This window comes from Oncorhynchus gorbuscha, linkage group LG16 (assembly GCF_021184085.1).
Source record: "Oncorhynchus gorbuscha isolate QuinsamMale2020 ecotype Even-year linkage group LG16, OgorEven_v1.0, whole genome shotgun sequence".
Classification (NCBI taxonomy): domain Eukaryota; kingdom Metazoa; phylum Chordata; class Actinopteri; order Salmoniformes; family Salmonidae; genus Oncorhynchus; species Oncorhynchus gorbuscha.
In genome coordinates this window covers 18,430,968-18,441,381 of record NC_060188.1, presented here as the reverse complement: position 1 = coordinate 18,441,381, position 10,414 = coordinate 18,430,968, and positions in this window count along the sequence as shown.

Genomic DNA, 10,414 nt, shown 5'->3' with positions numbered 1-10,414 from the left:
AAACCAAGGTCGCTATGCCCACCCAATTCTGTCTAGTCTCAAACCCTAGCTTCTCACACATGCTCATTAGCACTTTGAAACATTTATTGGACAGTAGTGAGTGTAGAGAGTATAGAGATATTGTTATCCACGTCGGCACCAACGATGTTAGGATGAAACAGTCAGAGATCACCAAGCGCATCATAGCTTCAGCGTGTAAATCAGCTAGAAAGATGTGTCGGCATCGAGTATTTGTCTCTGGCCCCCTCCCAGTTAGGGGGAGTGATGAGCTCTACAGCAGAGTCTCACAACTCAATCGCTGGTTGAAAACTGTTTTCTGACTCTCCCAAAAGATAGAATTTGTAGATAATTGGCCCTCTTTCTGGGACTCACCCACAAACAGGACCAAGCCTGGCCTGTTGAGGAGTGACGGACTCCATCGTAGCTGGAGGGGTGCTCTCATCTTATCTACCAACATAGACAGGGCTCTAACTCCTCTAGCTCCACAATGAAATAGGGTGCAGGCCAGGCAGCAGGCTATTAGCCAGCCTGCCAGCATAGTGGAGTCTGCCACTAGCACAGTCAGTGTAGTCAGCTCAGCTATCACCATTGAGACCGTGTCTGTGCCTTGACCTAGGTTGGGCAAAACTAAACATGGCGGTGTTCGCCTTAGCAATCTCACTAGGATAAAGACCTCCTCCATTCCTGTCATTATTGAAAGAGATGATGATACCTCACATCTCAAAATAGGGCTACTTAATGTTAAATCCCTTACTTCAAAGGCAATTATAGTCAATGAACTAATCACTGATCATAATCTTGATGTGATTGGCCTGACTGAAACATGGCTTAAGCCTGATGAATTTACTATGTTAAATGAGGCCTCACCTCCTGGCTACACTAGTGACCATATCCCCCATGCATCCCGCAAAGGCGGAGGTGTTGCTAACATTTACAATAACAAATGTCAATTTACAAAAAAAATGACGTTTTCGTCTTTTGAGCTTCTAGTCATGAAATCTATGCCGCCTACTCAATCACTTTTTATAGCTACTGTTTATAGGCCTCCTAGGCCATATACAGCGTTCCTCATTGAGTTCCCTGAATTCCTATCGGACCTTGTAGTCATAGCAGATAATATTCTAATCTTTGGTAACTTTAATATTCACATGGAAAAGTCCACAGACCCACTCCAAAAGGCTTTCGGAGCCATCATCGACTCAGTGGGTTTTGTCCAACATGTCTCTGGACCCACTCACTGTCACAGTCATACTCTGGACCTAGTTTTGTCCCATGGAATAAATGTTGTGGATCTTAATGTTTTTCCTCATAATCCTGGACTATCGGACCACCATTTTATTAAATTTGCAATTGCAACAAATAATCTGCTCAGACCCCAACCAAGGAACATCAAAATTCGTGCTATAAATTCACAGACAACACAAAGATTCCTTGATGTCTTTCCAGATTCCCGCTGTCTACCCAAGGACACCAGAGGACAAAAATCAGTTAACCACCTAACGGAGGAACTCAATTTAACCTTGCGCAATACCCTAGATGCAGTTGTACCCCTAAAAACTAAAAGCATTTCTCATAAGAAACTAGCTCCCTGCTACACAGAAAATACCGGAGTTCTGAAGCAAGCTTCCAGAAAATTGGAACGGAAATGGCGCCACACCAAACTGGAAGTCTTCCAACTAGCTTGGAAAGACAGTACCGTGCAGTACCGAAGAGCCCTTACTGCTGCTCGATCATCCTATTTTTCTAACTTAACCAGAAGGGGACTAGGGTTCCAATTTTGGAACACCCTCCCGCCACGTTGGTGGCGCATGGAACGCAAAAATATTCCTAAAAATATTTAACCTCCATACATTAACAAGTCCAATGGCTCAAATGAAAGATAAACACCTTGTTTATCTACCCAGCAAGTCAGATTTCTAAAATGTTTTACGGCGAAAACATAGCACATATTTATGTCAAACCACCACCGAAGACACGGCTAATTTGCATAGCCAAGTTGAAAAAAATATGCAATCAACAAACGCAGGATTAAAAGAAAAATAATGCACTAACCTTTTGAAATCTTCATCAGATGACAGTAATATAACATGTTACACAGTACATTTATGTTTTTTTTCAATAATATGCTATATATATCCATAAATCTCTGTTTACAATGATGCATCGTTCAAAAAATGCTACTCAAATGTCCTGAGAAATGACGATAGCTCCGGCAGATAATGTCAGCTAACAAGGAATACACATCATAAACTTTGACTAAATATGCATGTTCTACATATATATAGTTAGATACACTTCTTCTGAATGCAATCGCTGTGTTACATTTATTTTTAACATTACAGGTTTCGTTCACTAGGCTATACTATGAGTCAGCGCTCAAAAAGTAGCATTATGGCTCCTCTATCTTGGAGTCCACATAAACCCAAATTTACCACATAAATATTCCCTTACCTTTGCTGTTCTTCCATCAGAAGACCTGGAAGGAATTATACTTACCAAAAACAGCATTTAGTTTTGCAGTCTGTGTCTTTCGGTTCTCAAAAACGACACATTTCGGTTGAAATGTAGCCAAAAGTCAAGTGGATGCGCACCAAAACGTCGAACTTACATATTATGTCGATTAAACATGTCAAACTAACTTCATAATCAAGCTTTAACATGTTATAAAGGTGTACAGCAATCGTGAGGACGAACAGAAACACAGGCACCGTTTAATCGATCTTGGAAAAAAGACAGGACTTGACCAGAGCGCGCATAAAAGTGACCTGTTTTTTTCGCGTGACCGAAAGGTTTCGGCCCGCCAAAACTCTCCTGAGCGAGCGATTCTAACAATGAGAAGCCCCATTGAAAGCTGAGATCGCGCTGAAGACAGAGAGACTGTTCCCAGAACTGTAACTGCTTCGGAAGGATGGGGGCGATGACGTCAAAGTTGGGTCAACTTTTATGATGACAAGAGAAAGTTTGGGAGAATGACTGCCCTGAGAGTTATGCTTTACATACAGACATAATTTAAACGGTTTTAGAAGCCTTAGAGTGTTTTCTATTCAATAATATTTTTTATTTGCATATATTAGCAACTTTTGACAAAAGAAATTATGTTTACTATGGGCACGCAATTACTCCAGCGGGGGCAGTAGACAGCCCTATCCCCATGAGGTTTTAATTGAGGAAAATAAGAACAATCCGAAATTCCTTTTTTGATACTGTCGCAAAGCTGACTAAAAAGCAGCATTCCCCAAGAGAGGATGGCTTTCACTTCAGCAGTGATAAATTCATGAACTTCTTTGAGGAAAAGATCATGATTATTAGAAAGCAAATTACGGACTCCTCTTTAAATCTGCGTATTCCTTCAAAGCTCAGTTGTCCTGAGTCTGCACAACTGCCAGGACCTAGGATCAAGAGAGACGCTCAAGTGTTTTAGTACTATATCTCTTGACACAATGATGAAAATAATCATGGCCTCTAAACCTTCAAGCTGCATACTGGACCCTACTCCAACTAAACTACTGAAAGAGCTGTTTCCTGTGCTTGGCCCTCCTATGTTGAACTTAATAAACGGCTCTCTATCCACCGGATGTGTAACAAACTCACTAAAAGTGGCAGTAATAAAGCCTCTCTTGAAAAAGCCAAACCTTGACCCAGAAAATATAAAAAACTATTGGCCTATATCGAATCTTCCATTCCTCTCAAAAATTTTAGAAAAGGCTGTTGCGCAGCAACTCACTGCCTTCCTGAAGACAAACAATGTATACGAAATGCTTCAGTCTGGTTTTAGACCCCATCATAGCACTGAGACTGCACTTGTGAAGGTGGTTAATTACCTTTTAATGGCATCAGACCGAGGCTCTGCATCTGTCCTCGTGCTCCTAGACCTTAGTGCTGCTTATGATACCATCGATCACCACATTCTTTTGGAGAGATTGGAAACCCAAATTGGTGTACACGGACAAGTTCTGGCCTAGTTTAGATCTTATCTGTCGGAAAGATATCAGTTTGTCTCTATGAATGGTTTGTCCTCTGACAAATCAACTGTAAGTTTCGGTGTTCCTCAAGGTTCCATTTTAGGACCACTGTTGTTTTCACTATATATTTTACCTCTTGGGGATGTCATTCGAAAACATAATGTTAACTTTCACTGCTATGCGGATGACACACAGCTGTACATTTCAATGAAACATGGTGAAGCCCCAAAATTGCCCTCGCTAGAAGGATGTGTTTCAGACATAAGGAAGTGGATGGCTGCAAACTTTCTACTTTTAAACTCGGACAAAACAGAGATGCTTGTTCTAGGTCTCAAGAAACAAAGAGATCTTCTGTTGAATTTGATAATTAAATTTAATGGTTGTACAGTCGTCTCAAATAAAACTATGAAGGACCTCAGCGTTACTCTGGACCCTGATCTCTCTTTTGAAGAACATATCAAGACCATTTCAAGGACAGCTTTTTTCCATCTACGTAACATTGCAAAAATCAGAAACTTTCTGTCCAAAATTGATGCAGAAAAATTAATCCATGCTTTTGTCACTTCTAGGTTATACTGCAATGTTCTACTTTCCGGCTACCCGGATAAAGCACTAAATAAACTTCAGTTAGTGCTAAATACGGCTACTAGAATCCTGACTAGAACCAAAACATTTGATCATATTACTCCAGTGCTAGCCTCCCTACACTGGCTTCCCGTCAAGGCAAGGGCTGATTTCAAGGTTTTACTGCTAACCTACAAAGCATTACATGGGATTGCTCCTATCTATCTCTCTGATATCCCTCTAGTGGTGTTGGGGCTGTGCTTTGGCAAAGTGGGTGGGGTTATATCCTTCCTGTTTGGCCCTGTCCGGGGGTGTCCTCGGATGGGGCCACAGTGTCTCCTGACCCCTCTTGTCTCAGCCTCCAGTATTTATGCTGCAGTAGTTTATGTGTCGGGGGGCTAGGGTCAGTTTGTTATATCTGGAGTACTTCTCCTGTCCTATTCGGTGTCCTGTGTGAATTTAAGTGTGCTCTCTCTAATTCTCTCTTTCTTTCTCTCTCTCGGAGGACCTGAGCCCTAGGACCATGCCTCAGGACTACCTGACATAATGACACCTTGCTGTCCCCAGTCCACCTGGCCGTGCTGCTGCTCCAGTTTCAACTGTTCTGCCTTATTATTATTGGACCATGCTGGTCATTTATGAACATTTGAACATCTTGGTCATGTTCTGTTATAATCTCTACCCGGCACAGCCAGAAGAGGACTGGCCACCCCACATAGCCTGGTTCCTCTCTAGGTTTCTTCCTAGGTTTTGGCCTTTCTAGGGAGTTTTTCCTAGCCACCGTGCTTCTACACCTGCATTGCTTGCTGTTTGGGGTTTTAGGCTGGGTTTCTGTACAGCACTTTGAGATATCAGCTGATGTATGAAGGGCTATATAAATACATTTGAATTGATTTGATTTAGTGAGGAGCATTTTTGATTGAACCTTTATTTAACTAGGCAAGTCAGTTAAGAACTCATTCTTATTTACAAATGCAGCCTACCCAAGGCCAAACAGAGCTGGGCCAATTGTACATTGCCCTATGGAACTCCCAATCATGGCCTGTTGTGATACAGCCTGGAATCGAACCAGGGTCTGTAATGATGCCTCTGGCACTGAGATGCAGTGCCTTAGACCACCATGCCACTCAGGAGCAGAGGACCTCTAAGTGCTCCCCATTCCACCCTGAGGTGTTAAATGAATCAGCAGGTCAACCACGGGTAACTCCACAATGACTCACTCACCTTCATTAATATATCATTACCACTGGGAGGCTGATAGGCATTAGCCACATTAGCTAACACACAGTGCTCTCTGTATAGTATCTGACCAATACACATACAGTATATAAATATATACCTACAGCATAAATCAACACAGCCACTGGGTAACCCCTCTAGGCAAGCATAGGGGACAATTATGTGGAGGCTAGGGGTGTACTGCCCTAGCACTAGCACCAGAGGCAGGCCCAGCTCTCCCCTCACTATCACTTAGGCGCTGAGCATGCATTGCTGTTCTGATTCGGTGGGATTGTCAGAGTGGGGATGAGATATGGCTACGGCATTGAGGAAATGAGGAATCTGCCCATTATTAGGCCGTTATGGTTACAGCACATTGGATGTCTGTCCCATGGGTCTCCTCTCCTCTCCTCCCCTCCCCTCCCCTGCCCTGCCCGGTGAGAACATAACTGAGCTGCCTTACTGACTGATCAATACAGACAGAGGAGGAATGGGGAGAAGAGGAGGGAGGGATAGAGGGCGGCAGAGAGAGCGAGGTGGAGGGGCCCGGGTATTCTCACTGTGGGAGATGTGGATGTGTGGTTACCATGGTAACCATGTCTCTACACTGCACACCGAGACACAAAAAGACAAACCCAACATGGGTGGACTTTATGGGATGTACACATACATTTACACATGCATGCACCTTGCACAAAGATTCACCAAACACCAAATAGAATATTCATATGTGAATACGTAAGCACCTCCGGTACCTCTGGTTGTATCCGGTCTGGTTGTACTGCCTATAACACCTGCATACTGACCAGTTTGAATTATTTAGGTGATTGATTTTGTGAGAGTCTTACATGTGATCCATGCAATATAAAGAATGTGATGATCCTGCAGTATTGGGCAGTCAGTCTGATGGGCGGTCAGAGGAACTGAACAAATAGCAGTACAAATCCAGAGGTTTGGATTTAATTGCAGAAATGATTGCACATTTCCTTTAACAATGTAATGGCATAACACATGTCCTACATGGACACCCTCCACTAAGGCAGATCAGTCTGCAGAAAGACTGGAAAATAGGACACATGTGCATGCCTACGCATACACACATATGTGCACACACACAATGCCAAGCCAAGGCTCCAGCTGTGGTGCAACTCATTAATCAGACACACAACAATAGACAATAGATGTAGGATCTTAATGTGATCAGTCTTTTGTTGCTGAGAATCTTCCTGACCGCAGAGAATGCAGATAAGCTTTGTGATTTATATAAATTCACTGAAAACACACAATACACACGGTATATTAACAGTAATGCACTTTTCATGTAGCCTACTTTTGGCCAGTTAATAGCTTAACCACAGCTCCAGCTACATTATGGACTAAACGTTAAAATCCTGTTGCTGCATGATTATTTTGCTGTGACAATATAGGTCCAAAAAATCCTACATCTGTACATTCCTCTGCTTGGTCTGCTGTCTATACAGCTTCATACTGTTGGCCTTGGTCTGCCTTGCTCTGCTCACTGAGAAACAAAACAATGATCAGTTAGAGTTAACCCTAACCCTAACCAAATGATCAGCTAGAGTTAACACTAACGCTAACCAAATGATCAGCTAGAGTTAACACTAACCCTAACCAAATTATCAGCTAGAGTTAACCCTAACCCTAACCAAATGATCAGCTAGAGTTAACCCTAACCCTAACAAAATGATCAGCTAGAGTTAACCCTAACCCTAACCAAATGATCAGCTAGAGTTAACCCTAACCCTAACAAAATGATCAGCTAGTTTTAACCCTAACCCTAACCAAATGATCAGCTAGAGTTAAGCCTAACCCTAACCAAATGATCAGCTACAGTTAACACTAAACCTAATAAATTATCAGCTAGAGTTAACCCTAACCCTAACCAAATGATCAGCTAGAGTTAACCCTAACCCTAACCAAATGATCAGTTAGAGTTAACCCTAGCCCTAACCAAATGATTAGTTAGAGTTAACCCTAACCCTAACCAAATGATCAATTAGAGTTAACCCTAACCAAATGATCAGTTAGAGTTAACCCTAACCCTAACCAAATGATCTGTTAGAGTTAACCCTAACCAAATGATCAGTTAGAGTTAACTCTAACCAGATGATCAGCTAGAGTTAACCCTAAACAAATGATCAGTTAGAGTTAACCCTAACCCTAACCAAATGCTCAGTTAGAGTTAACCCTAACCCAATGATTGGTTAGAGTTAACCCTAACCAAATGATCAGTTAGAGTTAACCCTAACCCAATGATCAGTTAGAGTTAACACTAACCAAATGATCGGTTAGAGTTAACTCTAACCAGATGATCAGCTAGAGTTAACCCTAACCCAATGATCAGTTAGAGTTAACCCTAACCAAATGATCAGTTAGAGTTAACCCTAACCAAATGATCAGTTAGAGTTAACCCTAGCCAAATGATCAGCTAGAGTTAACCCTAACCCTAACCAAATGATCAGTTAGAGTTAACCCTAAACTCTAACCAAATTATCAGCTAGAGTTAACACTAACCCTAACCAAATTATCAGCTATAGTTAACCCTAACCAAATGATCAGCTAGAGTTAACCCTAACCCTAACCAAATGATCAGCTAGAGTTAACCCTAACCAAATGATCAGTTAGAGTCCACCTAACCCTAACCAAATGATAAGTTAGAATTAACCCTAACCCTAACCAAATGATCAGTTAGAGTTAACTCTAACCAAACGATCAGTTAGAGTTAACCCTAAACCTAACCAAATGATTAGTTAGAGTTAACTCTAACCCTAACAAAATGATCAGCTAGAGTTAACCCTAACCCTAACCAAATAATCAGCTAGAGTTAACACTAAACCTAACCAAATTATCAGCTAGAGTTAACCCTAACCCTAACCAAATGATCAGCTAGAGTTAACACTAAACCTAACCAAATTATCAGCTAGAGTTAACCCTAACCCTAACCAAATGATCAGCTAGAGTTAACCCTAACCAAATGATCAGTTAGAGTTAACCCTAACCAAATTATCAGTTAGAGTTAACCCTAACCAAATGATCAGTTAGATTAACCCTAGCCAAATGATCAGCTAGAGTTAACCCTAACCCTAACCAAATGATCAGTTAGAGTTAACCCTAAACCCTAACCAAATGATCAGTTAGAGTTAACCCTAACCCTAACCAAATGATCTGTTAGAGTTAACCCTAACCAAATGATCAGTTAGAGTTAACTCTAACCAGATGATCAGCTAGAGTTAACCCTAAACAAATGATCAGTTAGAGTTAACCCTAACCCTAACCAAATGATCAGTTAGAGTTAACCCTAACCCAATGATTGGTTAGAGTTAACCCTAACCAAATGATCAGTTAGAGTTAACCCTAACCCAATGACCAGTTAGAGTTAACCCTAACCCAATGATCAGTTAGAATTAACACTAACCAAATGATCGGTTAGAGTTAACTCTAACCAGATGATCAGCTAGAGTTAACCCTAACCCAATGATCAGTTAGAGTTAACCCTAACCAAATGATCAGTTAGAGTTAACCTTAGCCAAATGATCAGCTAGAGTTAACCCTAAACTCTAACCAAATTATCAGCTAGAGTTAACACTAACCCTAACCAAATTATCAGCTAGAGTTAACCCTAACCAAATGATCAGCTAGAGTTAACCCTAACCCTAACCAAATGATCAGCTAGAGTTAACCCTAACCAAATGATCAGTTAGAGTCCCCCCTAACCCTAACCAAATGATAAGTTAGAGTTAACCCTAACCCTAACCAAATGATCAGTTAGAGTTAACCCTAACCCTAACCAAATGATTAGTTAGAGTTAACTCTAACCCTAACAAAATGATCAGCTAGAGTTAACCCTAACCCTAACCAAATGATCAGCTAGAGTTAACCCTAACCCCAACCAAATGATCAGCTAGAGTTAACCCTAACCCTAACCAAATGATCAGCTAGAGTTAACACTAAACCTAACCAAATTATCAGCTAGAGTTAACCCTAACCAACCCTAACCAAATGATCAGCTAGAGTTAACCCTAACCAAATGATCAGTTAGAGTTAACCCTAACCCTAACCAAATGATTAGTTAGAGTTAACCCTAACCCTAAGCAAATGATCAGTTAGAGTTAACCCTAACCAAATGATCAGTTAGAGTTAACCCTAACCCTAACCAAATGATCAGTTAGAGTTAACCCTAACCAAATGATCAGTTAGAGTTAACCCTAACCAAATGATCAGTTAGATTAACCCTAGCCAAATGATCAGCTAGAGTTAACCCTAACCCTAACCAAATGATCAGTTAGAGTTAACCCTAAACCCTAACCAAATTTTCAGCTAGAGTTAACACTAACCAAACAATCAGAGTTAACCCTAACCCTAACCAAATGATTAGTTAGAGTTAACTCTAACCCTAACCAAATGATTAGTTAGAGTTAACCCTAACCCTAACCAAATGATCAGTTAGAGTTAACCCTAACCCTAACCAAATGATTAGTTCGAGTTAACCATAACCCTAACGAAATGATCAGTTAGAGTTAACCCTAACCAAACGATCAGTTAGAGTCAACCCTAACCCAATGATCAGTTAGAGTTAACCCTAACCCAATGATCAGTTAGAGTTAACCCTAACCCAATGATCAGTTAGAGTTAACCCTAACCAGATGATC